Source organism: Spinacia oleracea, chromosome 1 (assembly GCF_020520425.1).
Source record: "Spinacia oleracea cultivar Varoflay chromosome 1, BTI_SOV_V1, whole genome shotgun sequence".
Classification (NCBI taxonomy): Eukaryota; Viridiplantae; Streptophyta; class Magnoliopsida; order Caryophyllales; family Amaranthaceae; genus Spinacia; species Spinacia oleracea.
In genome coordinates this window covers 42,447,728-42,468,849 of record NC_079487.1, presented here as the reverse complement: position 1 = coordinate 42,468,849, position 21,122 = coordinate 42,447,728, and the positions used below count along the sequence as shown (strand labels likewise).

Here is a 21,122-nt window from a genome sequence, read left to right as displayed (position 1 = left end):
AGCAGTGCAGGCCACGCTGCGCGCGCCCGCTCGCTCGTCGCGCCTGCTTGCCTCGCGTCTGCTTGCTTGCTGGGCTTGGTAGCGCGCGCTGTGGCGCAGCAAGCTTGCTGCCCACACGCGTCTGCCCGATGGCTTGCGCCTTGGTCCTTCGCCCTTGCCCACTCGCCGTTATGCGCACAGCACTCGACACAGGGCAGCGTGCTGCCCTGTGCTCGTGTGCCATGGCTCTTGCTCGTTGCATCGTATCGCATGGGCGACGAGCTCCCTTGCTCGTCGTCGCATGCCCGCACTATACAACACCCCTTAAGGGTAACACGTCGCGTCCATTGCTTTGTGCGTGCAAGTTTTATGAGCGAATTGCATAAAAATTAAAACTTTTATTTCCAAAATTAATGACAAATTAATAAATCATATTAATTTCATAATTTTAGGGCAAAAAATCGAAAATTTATTAATCAATTAATTTCCGATTAACATGAATTCAAAAGTAGGTCATAAAAATTAAAAATTTAACATAAATTAACAATTTTTATGGTGGATTTTAATCATTGGTACCTAATTAAATTATTAATTAATCATGAAAATCAAATCAATTCTAAATTATTCGAATTTCAACAAATTAATCATAATTACAAATTAGGTTGTATAATTAATAAGTCTAGGCATTCATAATTGTTAAACAAATACAGTAGGTCAATCAAAAACTCATGATTTATCAACAAGAATCGCAAATACTTAATTTAACATCTTAAATTTACAAACTTTTGCGTTCGAAAAACTAAAACCTCCGAAAAGTCATAGTTAGGCTTCGAATTTGGGAATTCTGGGTTTCGGCGAAAAATACTGTTTTTGTCAAAATTTTAGAATGCCTTTTACATGCGGCATTGACACAAAAATCACTCAATTTGGATGAGTAACGAAGAAACTGCCGAAAAACTGCGTACATATAATTAAATAAACGCAATTTGCAATTAATTACGAAAATTAATCACCCCTTTAATTCTTTGCAAATTTGTAAAATTTAACCATGTTCATGCAATTTAGATTATGAAAATAATAAGAGGCTCGTGATACCACTGTTAGGTTATGATACATATGAATAAACATAAATCATGCGGAAAAACCATAAAGCCAGGAAATGTATTATTTACAAATAATCATTTAGCATAATTTAGATGCATACACTTTGTAGCGTGCCCTCCCTAGCTGCGCCCGAACCGAACAAGAACAAGTCTTTAGGACTCCAAGTGTCGTCCCTCCGTAGATAGTCCACAGCACGTCCGGATCCGCCTTAAGCTTGACCAACTAGAATCGCCCTTAAGGTTCTTATATTTTCGGCTATTTGGGTGCAAGTGTTTGGTTGATTTTTTGCTTAAAAATCTTACCTTGAATACTTCAATAATCGTCTGTTAAATATGTGACCCTAGGCCTATATTTATAGAGTTTATGGAAAGGAATTATAATCCTACTAGGATATGGATTTATTAATTAGAATCCTATTTGAACTCTAAATAATAAATTTAATCTATTAGGATTAGGATTTAATCATTGCACGAATTCCGATAGGAATAGGATTCGTTACGAACACGAGTGTCGCACGACCACGAGGGACGCACGCACCCGCGCAGGCCTTGCGGCCCACACTAGTGGGCGCTGCCTCGCAGCCCACGAGCACACGCTCCAACTCGCGCGTCTACGGCCTTGCTGGGCCTGGCCTTGCGCTGGGCCTGGTGAGGTTGTGGCCTTCGTGTTGGGCGCTTGGCTTGCTGGGCGCGGGCCTGGCTTCGTGTTGGGCCTTCGTCTGGCAAGCCTCGTCCGATGCTTAATTCGTACGATGCGCTTCCGATTAAATTCCAGGTTCCGGAATTCATTTCCGATACGACCAATATTTAATATTTCCGATTCCGGAATTAATTTCCGTTTCGAACAAATATTTAATATTTCTGTTTCCGGAATTATTTTCCGATTCCGATAATATTTCCGATTCTGAAAATATTTCCCTTCACGGCAATATTTCCGATTCCGGCAATATTTCTATTTCCATTAATATTTTCCGATACGTACCATGTTTCCGTTTCCGGCAACATCTACGACTTGGATAATATTCATATTTCTGATACGATCCATATTTCCGTTTCCGGCAACATCATCGTTTCCGGAGTATTCATTTCTTGCTTATGACGATCTCATCTCCTAGTGAAACCAAGATCCGTCGATTCCGAATATCCATAGATGGAGTATTTAATGCTATTAAATACTTGATCCGTTTACGTACTATTAGAGTAAGCTGTGGATTAATATCATTAATTCCACTTGAACTGAATCGGCCTCTAGCTAGGCATTCAGCTCACTTGATCTCACTGAATTATTAACTTGTCAATTAATAATGAACCGCATTTATTAGACTTAATATTATATGCATACTTGGACCAAGGGTACTGTTTCCTTCAGCTCCCACTGACCTTCTTGTATACACAAGATTCGTCTGCGTTCTTGATGAAACTAAAGTCACTGACTGCTTCATCCAAACGTATATTCCAGCTCCCGGATGCCTGCTTCAATCCGTAGATTGATTTCTTTAGCTTGCATACCTTTTTAGCATTCTTTGGATCCTCAAAACCCTCAGGCTGTGTCATAAACACAGTTTCTGTTAAAACGCCGTTTAAGAAAGCGGTTTTGACATCCATCTGCCATATTTCGTAATCGTAGTATGCAGCGATTGCTAACATTATCTGAATAGACTTTAGCATTGCAACTGGTGAAAAGGTTTCATCGTAATCCACACCGTGGACTTGCCTGTAACCTTTTGCAACCAATCTAGCTTTGAAAACTTCAAGTTTCCCATCCTTGTCCTTTTTCAGTTTGAAAACCCATTTGCTTCCAATGGCTTGGTAGCCATCTGGCAAATCGACCAAATCCCAAACTTGGTTTTCAGACATGGAGTCTAATTCAGATTGCATGGCTTCTTGCCATTGCTTGGAGCTAGGGCTCGTCATAGCTTGTTTGTAAGTTGCAGGCTCATCACTTTCAAGTAATAGAACATCATAGCTCTCGTTCGTCAAAATACCTAAGTACCTTTTCGGTTGAGATCCATATCTCTGCGAACTACGCGGGGTTACATCTCTAGATTGTCCATGATTCTCACCAGAAACTTCTAAAGATATCTGAGTTTCATCCTGAATGTCATCTTGAGCATTCACTAGAGTTTGTTGTTCGACTCGAATTTCTTCGAGGTCTACTTTTCTCCCACTTGTCATTTTGGAAATGTGATTCTTTTCCAAAAAGATACCATCTCGAGCAACAAACACCTTGTTCTCAGATGTATTGTAGAAGTAATACCCCTTTGTTTCCTTTGGATAGCCCACAAGGATACATTTGTCAGATTTTGGATGAAGTTTGTCTGAAATTAATCGTTTGACGTATACTTCACATCCCCAAATCTTAAGAAAAGACACTTTTGGAGGCTTTCCAAACCATAACTCACATGGTGTCTTTTCAACAGCTTTAGACGGAGCTCTATTTATAGTGAGTGCGGCTGTGTTTAGTGCATGTCCCAAAAATTCTATTGGAAGTTCGGCCTGACCCATCATTGATCTAACCATGTCTAGCAAGGTTCTGTTCCTCCGTTCCGACACACCGTTCCATTGTGGTGTTCCAGGAGGAGTCAATTCTGATAGAATTCCACATTCTTTCAGATGGTCATCAAATTCATAGCTCAGATATTCACCGCCTCTATCAGATCGCAGTGCCTTAATCTGCTTGCCTAATTGAGTCTCTAATTCACTTTGAAATTCCTTGAATTTGTCAAAGGATTCAGACTTATGCTTCATTAGGTAGACATAACCATATCTACTGAAGTCATCAGTGAAAGTGATAAAGTAGCTGAAACCACCCCTAGCATTTGTACTCATTGGTCCACATACATCTGTATGGATTAAACCCAATAGTTCAGTTGCTCTTTCTCCAACTTTAGAGAAAGGTTGCTTTGTCATTTTGCCAAGTAAACATGATTCGCACTTACCATAATCCTCTAAGTCAAATGGTTCTAGAATTCCTTCCTTTTGAAGTCTTTCCATGCGTTTCAAGTTAATATGGCCTAATCGACAATGCCACAGATAGGTGAGATCTGAATCATCCTTTTTGGCCTTTTTGGTATTTATGTTATAAACTTGTTTGTCGTGATCTAATAAATAAAGTCCATTGACTAATCTAGCAGATCCATAAAACATCTCTTTAAAATAAAATGAACAACTATTGTCTTTTATTAAAAAGGAAAATCCCTTAGTATCTAAGCAAGAAACAGAAATGATGTTTTTAGTAAGATTTGGAACATGGAAACACTCTTCCAGTTCCAAAACTAGCCTAGAGGGCAACGACAAATAATAAGTTCCTACAGCTAATGCAGCAATCCGTGCTCCATTTCCCACTCGTAGGTCGACTTCACCCTTGCTTAACTTTCTACTTCTTCTTAGTACCTGTGAATTGGAACATAAGTGTGACCCACAACCTGTATCTAATACCCAAGAGGTTGAATTAGCAAGTATACATCTATAACGAAAATACATGAAGATGGAACGATTGTTCCGTTCTTCTGATCTTCCTTTAGCTTCAAGCAATCTCTCTTCCAATGCCCCTTCTTCTAGAAGTAGAAGCATTCGGATTTAGAAGTGGGTTGATTGACCTTCCTATTTTCAGACTTGACGCCAGTTTTCTTAGTTGGGCTGGCCTTGTTGCCACCTTTCTTAGCATTCCTCTTCTTTCCAGATTTCTTGAACTTGCCCCCACGCACCATAAGCACATCTTGCTTATCACTTTTGAGCGTCTTTTCAGCGGTCTTCAGCATACCGTGAAGCTCAGTGAGCGTTTTGTCGAGACTATTCATACTGTAGTTCAGCTTGAACTGATCATACCAGTTATGAAGAGAATGGAGGATGGTGTCTACAGCCATTTCCTGAGAGAACTGCTGATCCAGCCGACTCATATTCTCAATGAGTCCAATCATTTTGAGAACATGTGGACTTACGGGCTCGCCTTTCTTAAGCTTGGTCTCAAGAATTTGCCTATGAGTCTCGAATCTTTCGACCCGAGCCAGATCTTGGAACATGTTCTTTAACTCACTGATGATCGTGAGAGCATCTGAGTTGATGAACGTTTTCTGTAGATCTGCACTCATGGTTGCAAGCATTAGACATTTCACATCCTTGTTTGCATCAATCCAACGATTGAGGGCTGCCTGAGTGACCCCTTTGCCTGCGGCTTCGGGCATTGCCTCTTCCAGGACATACTCCTTTTCTTCCTGCATAAGAACTATTTGCAAGTTCCTTTGCCAGTCAAGGAAGTTTTTCCCGCTCAACTTCTCCTTTTCGAGAATTGATCGAATGTTGAATGAATTGTTGTTTGCCATAATTAAAACTACAATTGAAAAAGAATAAACAAATAAATAATCATTCACAGTTTCTCTTAATAAACTTAAATTCTAGCATACATGCATAATTCAATGTTTATTAAGCATTTTATTCAAGTTATTTATTCCGGCGGGTGTGAATAAAATGATTCCAAGATCCTAAAATCCATTGAAGAATTAAGCAACATTATGTATTTAGACTCAATTCTAAAATCTTTTAGGCACTAGTAGAAAAAACCCTTATTGCAGCGGGCTTTTAGACCCCTGTTCCAGCGTACATCGTATGCTGCAACTGGGGGGCCTGCAATAAGTCTGAACTTGTTGCAGCGTACAATGTTCGCTGCGAAAAGTTCTTTTTTGCACCGTACATATACATGTACGCTGCAACAAGTGCCAAAATTTTCGCCAAATTCTTGACTTTTTGCAGCGTACAAATTCGTGTACGCTGCAAAAGACCCCACCTGTTGCAGGGTACATCTATTTGTACGCTGCAACAAGTCTAAAATTTTGCCAAATTTTACAGCCTTGTTGCAGCGATATGTACGCTGCAACAAAACACTTTTGGCGGGAAAATTTTAATCTTATTTAGGGATGATTGCCTATCACTAAATATAGAAACCTGTCACAACAATAATAATATCGCAACCTGTATAACATTTATAAAAACAATAACTGGTGTTTTGTATATTATATATCCCAAAACAAAGTGCATGTAGTACATTTAAATATATGTGTTCCAATTTCATCGTACGCATACATTTTAATATAAAAGATTGTTCTATAACATCTAAGCCAACTCGATCAAACGCGCTAAGGCCAATAATAAATACTTGCAGGTAAAAAACTTATCCCATTGCTCACGAACCACATTAATTTCCTCACTACCATAAGCCGCATTCCTCGGAGTATAGACCTTCAAAAACAAAATTTTGATGGGAGCATTAGATTAAATGTCATTTTAGTCTAAATATGACCTATAACGACCCAATGAGCCTTAAATGTGCATAATTATTTTGTAACGAGTATTGAAAACTTTAAAACTAAGCATATTAATCATGTAATAAGTTTGAAATGAGTCTTAGGTTCTAAGTTCAAAGTGGGGAACGAAAATGTCATTTTAGTCTAAATATGACCTATCATGACCCAATGAAACTTAAATGTGTGTAAATAGATTGGAAGGAGTCTTGGAAACTTAAAACTAAGCATCTTAATCATTTAAAGGGTTTAAAACAAGTCTTTAGGTTCCTTAGTTCAAAGTTGGGAGCGAAAATGTCTCATTTTAGCCTAAATATGACCTATACAACCAAACAAGTCTCAAATGTGCATAAACCGATTGGATTGAATCTTGGAAACTTAAAACTAATCATATTAATCCTGTAATAAGTTGGAAGTCACTCCTTAGGTTCGTTAGTTCAAAATTGGGAGCGAAAATGTCATTTTAGCCTAAATATGACCTATAATGGCCAAACAAGCCTCAAATGTGCATAAATAGATTGGATTGAGTCTTGGAAAGCTAAAACTAATCATATAAGTCTTGTAATAAGTTTCAAATGAGTTCTTAGGTTCGTTAATTCAAAGTTGGGGGCGAAAATGTCATTTTATCCTAAATATGACCTATAATGGCAAAAAAAGGCTCAAGTGTGCATAAATAGATTGGATTGATTCTTGGAAAGTTAAAACTAATCATATGAATCATTTAATAAGTTTGAAATGAGTTCTTAAGTTCGTTAGTTCAAAGTTGTGAGCAAAAATGTCATTTTAGCCTAAATATCACCTATAACGGCCAAACAAGTCTCAAATGTGCATTTAGATTGGATTGAGTCTTGGAAAGTTAACACTATTCATATGAATCATTCAGTAAGTTTGAAATTATTTTTTAGGTTCGTTAGTTCAAAGTTGGGAGCGAAAATGCCTCATTTTAGCCTAAATATGACCTATAATGGCCAACCAAGTCTCAAATGTGTATAAATAGATTGGATTGAGTCTTGGAAAGTTAAAAATAATCATATAAATCATGTAGTTAGTTTCAAATGAGTTTTTAGGTTCATTAGTTCAAAGTTGGGAGCGAAAATGTCATTTTAGCCTAAATATGACCTATAATGGCCAAACAAGTCTCAAATGTGTATAAATAAATTGGATTGTGTCTTGGAAAGTTAAAACTAATCATATAAATCATGTAGTAAGTTTGAAATGAGTTCTTAGGTTCATTAGTTCAAAGTTGGGAGCGAAAATGTCATTTTAGCCTAAATATGACCTATAATGGCCAAACAAGTCTCAAATGTGCATAAATAGATTGGATTGAGCCTTGGAAAGTTAAAACCAATCATATGAATCATGTAGTAAGTTTGAAATGAGTTCTTAGGTTCGTTAGTTCAAAGTTAGGAGCAAAAATGTCATTTTAGCCTAAATATGACCTATAATGACCCAATGAGCCTTAAATGTGCATAAATAGATTGGAATGAGTATTGAAAACTTAAAACTAAGCATATTAATCATGTAATAAGTTTGAAATGGGTCCTTAGGTTCTTTAGTTCAAAGTTAGGACCGAAAATGTTATTTTAGTCTCGTTTGATCGTTATATGTCATATTTTGATTTAAATAATCGTTTTCGCTCCCAACTCTCAACTAATTAACCAAAATAAGTATTTTAAACCATTCATATGTTTGATATACTTAGTATTAGGTTGCCAATACTCATTATCACATACTTTGGTTATGTTATGCACATTTAAACCTCGTTTGACTAAAATGGTCGTTTTCTCTCCCAACTCTCAACTAATGAACTTAGTTTTATGTTTCTAAGACTCATTCTCCCCTACTTCTATGTAGGCAAAACAATTTTGAAATTAGTCACATCACATATAGAATCCAAAATGTCGATAAGCGAGCAGTACACTAAACCATATCGCCAGGTGATTTGAACACATGGATTGATTAGTGGGTCTCGTGATTGAGCAACATATATAACTTCATTTATCTCGTTAAATTCAATGCTCTTCTCTTCCCCTTTTTACTTTTCATGAACTACAAGCCAAAACTCTACTTCCATCAACAAAAGAGGCAAACTGATGACAGATTACTAGTCAGTGACAGCACAGGTGGGATGTCAGGACTTGTTATCTTACTCTAGCTAGACACTTGACCCTTAATTTGGTTTGCTATTAATACCGCGTAATCCAACCAACTTGCTAATACTCTATATCAATGCAGCAATCCAAAATGGGGTGAAATCCGTGAAAACAATAGCACATTAATACCATAAATGGTATAGAAATCCATATAGTCTTATACTCTATATCGATGTTTCTGATTCCAGATAATAAAAATAAAACAAATTCATCACCTACATTGAATCTACAGATGAAATAGAGGTTATAATAAAGTAATGGTTGGTACCTGAAGTTTACTGATAACTTCTTGTTGTTCTCTTTCTCGCCTCGAAGCAGCATCTGATGCTCGTTTTAATTCTTCTTCAGCCTCGGACTGAACCCTTTGTATTGAAGCTTTCAGATCTGCAGCAGCCTTTTCTCGCTCTTCTCTTCTTTGGTTACGCTCTTCATCTAGCTATGTTTTCAGTTCAGCTATAGATGCTTTCTGGCTGCAACAAGCAAACCACAAAAGGTTACTTTCTGTCTTGGACAATTACTCATTTACACAGAATTGCTTGGCCCTGCTTTAGACTACAATCAACAAATTCTTCTTGCAGCAGGAGAAAATAGGAAGAGAAAGAAAAGGAGATAAAAAGAAGTTTCCCATTGTACCTTTTCTTTGTCTAGATCTTTCCTCATTCTTCTCGTTTCACTTTCAAGTTCTTCCATTCGCTAAATAAGAAGTGCAAAAGGGAAACTAATCAGCTACGGAAAAGAAAATGTCATCTCATACACAAACAGGGACAACACCACTGCCGTCAGCACGATTCTTTGCCTTCATGTCATCAGTGACCTTTCTCGGGACTAGGAATGAAAAAAGTATGGTCACGAAAAAATTAACCGAATAATAGAAGGATTTTGAGGGGAAAAACGATAGACATCCCAACCTTTGGTTTTGAAGAGGAAGGTTTAGATCTGAGAAGAAAGGAGCAGGAGGTGGTGGGGGTGTTGCAGGAGCAGCTGGTGCAGGGGATTTAGGCGCAGCAGAGACAATAGCTTTGCTACAGAAACTCCACAATGGTCCAAGTGGATAGAAACTCTTAACATAATCCCTCAAACCTGGTAAGTAGAGCTCCTTCAAAGCCTTGGCCCACTCCACGTGATTAGGATCCTTATTTCTGTACTCAACCAGAACCTGAGTAATTAAGAACAATGAACAATCAGAAAATCCATATCAAGTACTTTTGTACAGTACAAAGCCGCAAAATTTTAAATTACAACAGTATGCGTGATGGCAAACCATCTTCTGAAGAACATCAGAGGGCCAAAAACGAACTGACAAAATAATTCTTTCTAAATTCGTCCAAAAATAGTTGTTTGTTGACTGTAAGCATATCTGACTCTTTAGATACTTGCATTAATTTTATATCATTCAAAAAGAGTTTCCAAGCAATACTTTGTTGCTATAAAATTAAGCAATTTGCCAACTTTTTGCACTAGGCATACTCATACCTAGCAAGAAGAGATGTCTTACAAAACCCAGAAAAGGAATTATGGGATTGAAAATTTCAGCATTTGAAAGTTCAGAGTAAAATACTTACCACAATCTTTGCCTGAATAAGCAATCTATGCCAAAGCTGCAAGGTTGTCAGAAACAGATTTATGATGGTTGAAGAAATCAGACCCCCTCCCCTCCGTCAAGGCATTATGCACGCGTCTATTACTTGGGAGCAAATAGATGAAAAATTATGTACGCATCAATTACTTGGGAGCAAAAAAATGAAACGTCAGTTACATAAGTACATGGATTAGAAATCAGATGCCCAAAGCTTTTACACTAATATTTATTTAAATCAGATGCCCAAAGCTATTTCCCATGTTTTTCAGTTAGCCTCAGCCATCGACAAGAGATGGGTATCTATCCAAACATGGTTTAAATATATCCATATATCCAAGACGGACGTGCGGGAAAATATTTCAGAACACACAAAGCTGCAAAGATGTCAACTCAAGCGGAAAAAAGTATAATAAATCAAAACAGGTCTGGTATTACATACCTCAAGCTTAAAACACCAAGACTGCTCTGCAACAAGCTGACTGCGTACAGATTAGAGCTCCTACAGCACAAGGTTTTCAATTAAAAAATGAAATAAAACATAGAGTGAACCCCGTGTCTGAAGTATCATGCTAAAAATTTAAAAAGGTCTTGAAGATTCGTTGCACGAGGTTCAAATATATTATTTTCCTGTACACAATTACCATGACATGGATTTTAAATCATATACCAAGAACCAAAAACAAAATCTTCTTATACGAAAAACAACAGCTTATTTCATCTACATTTATTATTTAAATTGAGATGATTTTCAACCTCAGTGAATCCCAAAGTTATAACAAGGACACGACAGATACGTTTACATCTAAGATTTCAGGATATTGCATACAAATAAAAAGATTTTCATAATTGAATATGTCAGTTGATGCTAAACTAACTAACCTCAGGCAACCAGTGTTAGTTTTAAAACTTTTAAATTAAAATCACTTGATGTCAACCATTGTTCTTCCAACAAATGCATCAAGTTACAATGTGACTCAATATGAGTATATCGATCTCAAGCTCTTGACCCTAGGAGATCTAATTGCATAAAAAGTTACGGAGTAAATGAAAAGACTGATGTTGAATCTCTGTTTCTACTACCCTTTAAATGGTCAGCCTCGACATGATCTGTTTCCCAATTGCAACAGAGACTAACTCAGTAAAAAAAACACACACACCTTTTTCTTTCTAGTTAAAACCTCATAACAACCTCGGAAACCCGCAAATATAACCAGCAAGTCATAAGCATATGCATTAAGAAGGAATAATTTACATAAAGAAATCACATATTACAAGCAATTCAAGTACATTAGACAATCACTGATTCACTGAACCTCAACAAAAACAGAAAACGCAAAAAACTATCACCACATACTCAATGAAGAAATTCTTACCTTTCTCATAAATTCAGATAAACTAACAACAACTGCAGAACCAACACAGGTCTGCTTACAACCCAAACAACAAAGAAGCAAAAGAAGAACAAAACCAAATGCTAATAAGGAGTTATTTCTAAAACCCAAGCACTTGGCTCAAAGCACTTGAGTATTTTCTACTAGTGTATTATATTCCTACTGAAATTGGACATTTTCACAATGGAATATATGAATTATAATCCCCATAATAAATCTACTAACCTGAAAGGCAATAGCATACTCATAATCCCCAGCAGAAATAGACTTAGCAACCCTGGAATTAGCCCCATCAGCTTCAATCACAGCATCCACCTCCAATGTCCGCTTCTCACCAGCTGCCCCAGTCGCATCTGATGTCTTCGGCATATCCATCTTCGAGAACAACCCTAAAACGAATTGAACAAACCCTACAAACGAATTGATCGAACAAACAAATTGAACCCTAAAACCGAATTGAACAAACGAATTGAACAAACCCTAAAAACGAATTGAACAAAAGCACAAAACCCTAAAAACGAATTGAACAAACCCTAATTCTTAAAACAAAAATCAGATAAACGAATTGAACAAACCTAAAAGAGAGGGGACAACGAAGAGAACTAGCCGCGGCGAGAAGGTTGACGGAGAACAGGACGCGAGCAACGAGAACTGAAACTTTGAGATGCGGTTTAGGTTTTTTATTTTTTGAGGGGACGACGCAGGGAAAGGTAAGGGAAGAAGAAGGGAGTTGAGCGCCATAATTAAAATTTTGAGACGCGGCTTAATTTGTTATGAATTAGCTAGAGAATAATTTTGTTTCCCTGGTTATTGCAGGGGGCTTTAAATTGTACGCTGCAACAAAAACGGGCTATTGCAGGGGGATTTTAAAATGTACGCTGCAATAAACTTTTTTGCAGGGAACAATTAAATTGTACGCTGCAACAACCCTTTAAAGGGTTTGACCGGCGTTGACCGATTCTTTGTTGAAGCGTATTAATACATGTACGCTGCAACAAGGGGGCTGCAACAGGGGTTTTTTCTACTAGTGAGGTAAGCAAAAGCCTTTTGCTAATAGTCTAGAAACTACTCTTGGTTGATAGGTACGTCTAAGAACGTATTAGGTAAACCTATCGATTTTGCCACGACATAAAAGGGCTCATTACTTATATCGTTGAGTTTCACCAAAACTAACATGTACTCACAATTATTTGTGTACCTTACCCCTTTAGAATCGATAAGTAACACCTCGCTATGGCGGAAAACTATTACTAAGATCGATGTAAAGGATATCCAAGTAAGTGTTATTTTGGCATGGCACCTTTTAACTCAATTTTTAAGTTTGGGACTTAAGGCTCTTACTATGTTGGTTAGATTATAAGTGAACTAAAATCCTTAATCATGCAACATAATCAAGCTTTGATCTCATGCATATTTAAGACATATTTAAAAGCAATAAATAACTTAAAGCATGCATAAGATAAATGTAATCTAGTATGGCCCGACTTCATCTTGAAGCTTCAACTTCAAAGTCCGTCTTGAAAATGGATTGGAAACTCCGTCTTGAACTTTTCCGTGGGATGCGCCATTTTCTTCAAATAGGATAAGCTATAATTAAACTAATTACAACTATTTGATGGTACGCAGACCATATTTGAATTGAAAAATAAATTTGGTGCTTTAGACCAATTACATTCAAATTAATGGTACGCAGACCATATTTTCTATCCTATTTGGGCCATACTAGTCACTTCATAACCTGCAAAACAGTACATATACAATATATACCATTCATCCATTCGTTATCATGAATGGCCCACATAATTGGTTAGTTAAAACAGATTGTATGCATCACATAAATATTTACAGCAATTAATTAAGGGCACCAATAATCTACCAATTATTCAGTCCTTATTAATTCTAATCAAGTTGTTTAACCTTAAAGGATTTGTAGACCTAATCAAGAGTTTATGACTAAAAATGCTCCCACTTAAACCAATAAATTCATATGCTTTACTAATTTTAAACATAAAAATGTATTTCTAGTCTAACATGAAACATACAAATTTAATTAAAATTTAAAGCTCATATAAATTTATAATTGAATCCATTTTATTTAATTTATTTTCAGTTGATTTAAATTAATTCAAGGTTTAATTTTAGTAAAATAATTAGTATAAATTAAAATTTATAATAATTATAATATTCAAAATTAAATCCGAGAAAACAATTTAAATTGTTAATTTTAAAATTAATTAAAATTATTTCCGTACTGAAATTCCTAAGTTAAAAGTTAAGACGAACCAATCGGGTCAAGACAAGGCCATGGGCTTGCGCCCATACCTCGTCAAGTCCAACACGCAACAAACCCCTTGTCACTCGATTGATCATACCGCAAAGCCCAAGCAACAACGCACCAATGCGTCAGGCCCAGCGAGCCACGCTTGCGCGCAGCCCACTCGCCCATCGCCTTGGCGCTCTGCTGGGCAACGCTTGCTGGACAGGCCAGCCAACGCTGCCCGTGTGCACGTTGTGCTGCGCTTGTCGCTGCCTTGGCTACTGCCTTGGCGTGCTGCTGAGCGAGGCAACGCATGTGTGGCGCAGCATCTATCGCTGCCCACGCGTGCTTGCCTTGCTCGCTGCACTTGCTCGCCCGTTGCCCCATCGCCCACACGCGTAGCACACGTCCCTTAGGCGCATAGCCTTGCGCATGCCACGCTCGTTGCTCGCTGCATTCGTACCGCACGGGCGACGAGCTCCCTTGCTCGTCGTCTCGTGCCCGCACTATACAACACCCCTTAAGGGTAACACGTAGCTTCCATTGCTTTGTGCGTGCAACATTTATGGGCGTTTTCATAAAAAAAAATTAATTTTTAATTTAAAATTAATGACAAATTAATAAAACATATTAATTTCATAATTTTAGGGCGAAAAATCGAAAATTTATTAATCAATTAATTTCCGATTAACATGGATTCAAATCTAGGTCATAGAAATTAAAAATTTAACATAAATTAACAATTTTTATGGTGGATTTTAATCTTGGATACCTAATTAAATTATTAATTAATTATGAAAAACAAATCAATTCTATATTATTCGAATTTCAACAAATTAATAATAATTACAAATTAGGTTGTATAATTAACAAGTCTAGGCATTCATAATTGTTAAACATATACAGTAGGTCAATCAAAAACTCAAGATTTATCAACAAGAATCACAAATACTTAATTTAACATCTTAAATTTACAAACTTTTGCGTTCGAAAAACTAAAACCTCCGAAAATTCATAGTTAGGCTTCGAATTTGGGAATTCTGGGTGGCCGAAAATTACAATTTTTGTCAAAATTTTAGAATGCCTTTTACATGCGGAATTGACACAAAAATCACTCGATTTGGATGAGTAACGAAGAAACTGCCGAAAAACTGCGTACATATAATTAAATAAACGCAATTTGCAATTAATTACGAAAATTAATCACCCCTTTAATTCTTTGCAAATTTGTAAAATTTAACCATGGTCATGCAATTTAGATTATGAAAATAATAAGAGGCTCGTGATACCACTGTTAGGTTATGATACATATGAATAAACATAAATCATGCGGAAAAACCATAAAGCCAGGAAACATATTATTTACACATAATCATTTAGCATAATTCAGATGCATACACTTTGTAGCGTGCCCTCCCTAGCTGCGCCCGAACCGAACAAGAACAAGTCTTTAGGACTCCAAGTGTCGTCCCTCCGTAGATAGTCCACAGCACGTGCGGATCCGCCTTAAGATTGACCAACTAGAATCGCCGTTAAGGTACTATATATTTTCGGCTAATAGGGCAGGAATATGGCTGATTTTTCTACTTAAAAATCTTAGCTTTTTATTGTTTGAATACTTGAAATTATCTATATAAATTATGAGCCTTTAACTCATATTTATAGGCCATGGAATAATTAATCGAATCCCACTAGGATACGAATTAATTAAATTAGAATCCTAGTAGAACTCTTATTTAATTAATTTATCTTTTAGGATTAGGAATTTAATCATTAAACAAATCCTATACACTTTAGGTTTCGTATGTGAACACAAACTCTACACGATCATGACCCGCAAGCGAACAGGCCATGCCCGCGCACAGCCCACACGGCCGCTCGGCCCACGCGAGCGCAGCAGCACTGCTCGCAGCCCACTGCTCGCAGGTGCGCGCGCTGCCACGACCTGTTGGGCCTGGCCTTGCGTTGGGCCTGGCGTGGCCTTGGCTGTTCGTGTGGCGCGCTGGCTTGCTGGACGTGGGCCTAACTTCGTGCTGGGCCTTCGTCTAGCAAGCTCGCCCGATGCAAATTCGTACGATGCGCTTCCGATTAAATTTCCGATTCCGGAATTTATTTCCGATACGAACAATATTTAATATTTCCAATTCCGGAATTAATTTCCGTTTCGAACAAATATTTAATATTTCCGTTTCCGGAATTATTTTCCGATTCCGATAATATTTCCGATTCTGACAATATTTCCGTTTCCGGCAATATTTCCGATTCCGGCAATATTTCCATTTCCGATAATATTTTCCGATACGTACCATGTTTCTGTTTCCGGCAACATCTACGACTTGGATAATATTTATATTTCCGATACGATCCATATTTCCGTTTCCGGCAATATCATCGTTTTTGGAGTATTCATTTCTTGCCTTTAACGATCTCAGCTCCCACTGGAACCAAGATCCGTCGATTCCGAATATCCATAGATGGAGTATTTAATGCCATTAAATACTTGATCCGTTTACGTACTATTTGTGTGACTCTACGGGTTCAGTCAAGAGTAAGTTGTGGATTAATATAATTAATTCCACTTGAACGGAAGCGGCCTCTAGCTAGGCATTCAGCTCACTTGATCTTACTGAATTATTAACTTGTTAATTAATACTGAACCGCATTTATTAGACTTAATATTATATGCATACTTGGACCAAGGGCATTATTTCCTTCAGAGAGAATCCTAAAGTTCAAGCAAGACCCTTTGAATGTGAAGTGCACTAAGTTCAAGAAAGTAAGCAAGCGAAAGAAAAGCAAGAGTGCATCTTCATCCACTCCCGGAGGGCAAGAGGCGCCTTCTAAGAGCAAGATGAAGAAGAATACTTCTCCTTCAATGGCGCAATGCTTCTATAATAATAAAATTGGTCATTACAAAAGAAATTGCCCTAAGATAAAGGAAGATAAGACGGATGGAAACGTCGCTTCTCCTTCAAGTATGTATGTTATACATTGTAATCTTGCAAATTATACTTCTTGGGTATTAGATACTGGTTGTGGCTCACGCTTATGTTCCAATTCACATGGACTAAGGAGAAGTAGAAAGCTTGATAAAGGCGAGATGGATCTACGCGTGGGAAATGGAGTACGGATTGCTGCGTTAGCCGTAGGATCTTATTTTATATCTTTGCCTAGTGGTTTTGTTTTGGAACTAGAAAACTGTTACTATGTTCCTAGTATCACCAGAAAAATCATTTCCGTTTCAAGTTTGGATTCTAAAGATTTTAGTTTTCAATTTAAAGACAATAGTTGATCTTTTTCTTTAAATGGAATGTTTTATGGTTCAGCACAACAAGAAAATGGTATATATGTGCTACACTAGTGGAAAAAGGGTCATTTGCATCGCACTTTTAAGCACATTTGCGTCGCACATCGTGCGTGGCAAAAGCTCTCGACGCAAATGACTAAAAGTCATTTGCGTCGCACATTTGTGCGACGCAAATGAACCTTATTTGCGTCGCACATTTAGCAAATGTGCGTTGCAAATGACTTTTCAGCACCATGCCTGAAAAGTCATTTGCAACGCACATTAGCTAAATGTGCGACGCAAATGACTTTTCAGCACCATGCCTGAAAAGTCATTTGCAACGCACATTAGCTAAATGTGCGACGCAAATGACTTTTAGGCGAAAAAAAAAAAGTCATTTGCCACGCACATTAGCTAAATGTGCGTTGCAAATGACTTTTTTTTTTTAAAAAAAAATTCGTTTTTTAATATTTTAGTTACAACGTTTTTGAAGAAAACAGGAAGTCTCATGATAGTCAGACACTTCTGGAAATCAGTCAGTAAGAAGCACGATAAGACCATAGAACAGGGCGTTCAAATAATAATTAGCAAGAAGAATGTCCACATGCATCCGAGTACGCATATATACAGTCATTTTTACAGAGCTAAAATGACCAACTGCAAAAAAAAAAAGGGTGAAAAAAAAACAAATCAGGCAGCAAATAAATTAAGAAAAAAAATTGGAACTATGTTTAACAAGCAGTGGACTCAATCAATAAAAAATCTGTGCTTTTTATTAGGAGATTTGAAGTTTAAATCATAACCTTAAAGTTTCATAGCTACTGTTTTGTTAACTATCCTAGATTCCCAGAAGAAGCTATATACATTTTTGTGAAATAACCTGTAACTAAGTTATAAAGGGATGGAAAGTTTAACTCAAGAAAAAATTCATGGAAGCTAGAGAAAATTGCAGTCACTTCAGAATGGTAAGTGTGCATCACCAGATACCAGAGTTGGAAACTCTTACCTCCTGTAGAAAGTCAGCTATTCCCTTCCTCTTAGGACACCTAAAACCACAGCTCTCAAAAAAATCAATGCAGATGCATCTGTTACATGGACCAACTGTTGAACACATGAAACAATCTGAAATGAAGTAGAACTGTCCAAGCCATTCGTAATTTCATCCATAAAGAACGCCTTAATCGGCCCAACAATCATCTCACCTGCAAAATTCCATTATTACCATGATTCTTCAGAATAATGGGCATGATCAGATTTAAGTTTTACAACAGTTGTTTTTAACTGAAGCACCTGTAGTCAATCTTTTCTTTTGACCACCTGAGATGCCTCTCCTCATAGCATCACCAATCATTGTGTCAGCACAGATACCTAGACCAAGAATCTGCAAGGGAACATATGACGATTAGTTGAGCACATGATTGATTGCAAACTTATAGTCCACAAACTAACTACAAAATCAAATATGAGGCAGGTTTTATCATATACTTACTTTTTGTATGTAGTCTGTCTGTAGGGAATTCTTCAATCCTTCGACAGATATTGCCTGTTACCCCAAATCACAAGTCTCAATAAACGAAATTACCATACAGCATCATATTTAAGGTAAAACATTAATAAAAATGTTACCATAGTAAAATCAGATACTCATATCATTATTACCTGAATATTGATGCTTCTTTCAATATGAATCTTAAACCAAATCACATGTATGCTTAATTTCAATCACTAATTTAACTACTTAACATAGAGAAATGTTGTGGGAAAGGATGAAGAGGCTCCAGTTCCCTTAATAGGTAATCAAATGGAAATTTTCCCGAGAAATAATCAAATATCTCAAGATTCATGTACCCTCATATAATCTTTGTCAAAGAGGAGAGGTACCTAGATTAATAAGAAATGGACAATCTCTTTTTCTTTCTTTCATAACGATGATGACGACAGGGTTTTGAATTTTTCATAATATACTTTGGCAGTGTCTTTTCCTGCAGTTCTTTCTATATACAAAAAGCTCCACAACAAATAACTCAAAAAAGAAAGAAAAAAAAAGTTCCATTGAAGGGTGAAAATTGCGAGATTTTCCTTCGTTGGTGTCAGTTTAAAATCAAGTGTTTTGCTATCCCTTATATTTCCAAAAATAGTATCAGTTTCGGAATTATGACATAATTACAATTTGTTCAAAGTTAATAATTCATAGTATTTCTAATTTAAGGCCTGTGATACATAGTCCCCTGAGGGCGACATTTAGCAATTTCCTTATATTTGATCCATATTAAATACAAATGCAAAGAGAAATGCCAAATTGGCCCATTTCTATCATAAATTCATAATAATTCATATAATTTCTTCCCCTCTCTGGATTTATAGAACATATCAAAGGGAGATTTAGTGAGATGCACCTGTCATCAATATCCATGTTCCGGTTCTTCTATTTTCGGGTGTGCACCTTTCATAATTCAATCTTAAAATTCAACTAAAATGAACAACTAAAATTCAATCAAAATATCCACAATAATAATTAAATTGCACAATTAAAATTCAACTAAATAATATCAAGATTAAAATTCAATCTTAAATGTAAATAATACCTAATTAATTATTGAAGAGAGGACAGACGACACAGGGGGCGGTGGCTGTGAGCAGGGACGGCGTGCAGGGGGCGGTGGTAGTAAGGGAGGTGTGCAGGGGCGGTGTGCAGGGGTTGTGAGCTGCGACGGATGTGAGAGCCGCGGCGGCTGTGAGAGCAGCGGCGGCTGTTAGCCGCGACGACAGTGTGCAGCGAGGAGATGCGGCGGCAGTGAGAACGACAGAGAAGAGGACAACCACTGCGCAGGAGGAGACGAGGTTCAGCGCGCAGGGAGAAGAGGCCGGAGGACGAGTATGCTTGCCGGAGGAAGAACGGCCGTCGCAGTTGGCCTGGGTGCAGTGAGAAGTTGGACCAAGGAAGGAAGCGGGCTAGGAGGACAAGGCAGTGAAAGGAGAAGCAGACATTCGATTTAGGTTAGAGCAAAGTGAGAATAGCTAGGTGAGTGCCAAACCAAATTCTGAAAAGTTTCAAATTCATTTGCCTCGCAGTATTACTAAACTGCGATGCAAATAACTTTAAGAGGTTTTTAAAGTCATTTGCCTCGCAGTTTAGTAATATTGCGAGGCAAATGAGTGACTCAATTGCGTCGCATCTCTACTAATCTGCGACGCAAATGACTTTAAGAACATTATAAAGTCATTTGCCTCGCAGTTTAGTAATACTGCGACGCAAATGACTAAAATTAAAGCTAAAATTTTTCATTTGCGTCGCATGTCTATGGTTGCGACGCAAATTCACCGATGCAAATGAGCCTTTTTCCACTAGTGCTAGATACAAGCAAACAAATCTATAACATAAATACCAAAAAGGCTAAAACTGGTGATTCCGATCTCACATATCTGTGGCATTGTCGACTAGGCCATATAAACACAAAACGCATGGAAATACTTCAAAAGAAGGGTATTCTAGAATCATTCTGTTAGGTTATGATACATATGACAAAACATAAATCATGCGGAAAACCTTAATGCCAGGAAACATATTATTTACACATAATCATTTAGCATAATTTAGGAGCATACACTTTGTAGCGTGCCCTCCCTAGCTGCGCCCGAACCGAACAAGAACAAGTCTTTAGGACTCCAAATGTCGTCCCTCCGTAGATAGTCCACAGTAAGTCCGGATCCGCCTCAAGTTAGACCAACTAGAATCGCCCTTAAGGTTACTAGGAATTTCGGCTATTATGTTTGCAAGTGTATGGCTGATTTTTCTTTCAAAAACTTACCCTTTGAATACTTCAATCGTATCTATAAATTATGACCCTAGGCACTTATTTATAGAGGTATGGCACTTATTTTAGGATTTAATCATATTTCGAATCCCGATTGCTTTAGGATTCCCGCACAAGCATTGCACGACCACCGTACACCCGCGCAAGCCTTGCGGCCCACGCTAGGCGCACAGCGCTCGGCCCACTGCTGTTGTGCTCTCGCGCGCGCACCCCAGGCCTTGGCTGGGCCTAGCCTTGCGCTGGGCCTGGTCGAGGCTTGGCG

General features: G+C 37.6%; 2 long non-coding RNA genes across 3 annotated transcripts; both read right to left on the bottom strand.

The window, feature by feature from the left end:
- Positions 1–6,131: 6,131 nt before the first annotated feature.
- Positions 6,132–10,204, bottom strand: LOC130465843 (uncharacterized). The gene is made up of 5 exons (XR_008925862.1): positions 10,095–10,204; positions 9,441–9,688; positions 9,166–9,225; positions 8,801–9,002; positions 6,132–6,317 (listed from the first exon to the last, which is right to left on the bottom strand). It is a non-coding gene; the product is annotated as an uncharacterized lncRNA (long non-coding RNA).
- A 7,295-nt stretch (positions 10,205–17,499) lies between these two features.
- Positions 17,500–20,360, bottom strand: LOC130465842 (uncharacterized). 2 transcript variants are annotated; one of them, XR_008925861.1, is made up of 6 exons: positions 19,631–20,360; positions 19,442–19,515; positions 18,535–18,588; positions 18,336–18,426; positions 18,052–18,247; positions 17,500–17,702 (listed from the first exon to the last, which is right to left on the bottom strand). It is a non-coding gene; the product is annotated as an uncharacterized lncRNA (long non-coding RNA). The 2 variants fall into 2 exon arrangements; XR_008925860.1 differs by having other exon boundaries at positions 19,442–20,360.
- Between the last annotated feature and the right edge of the window lie 762 nt (positions 20,361–21,122).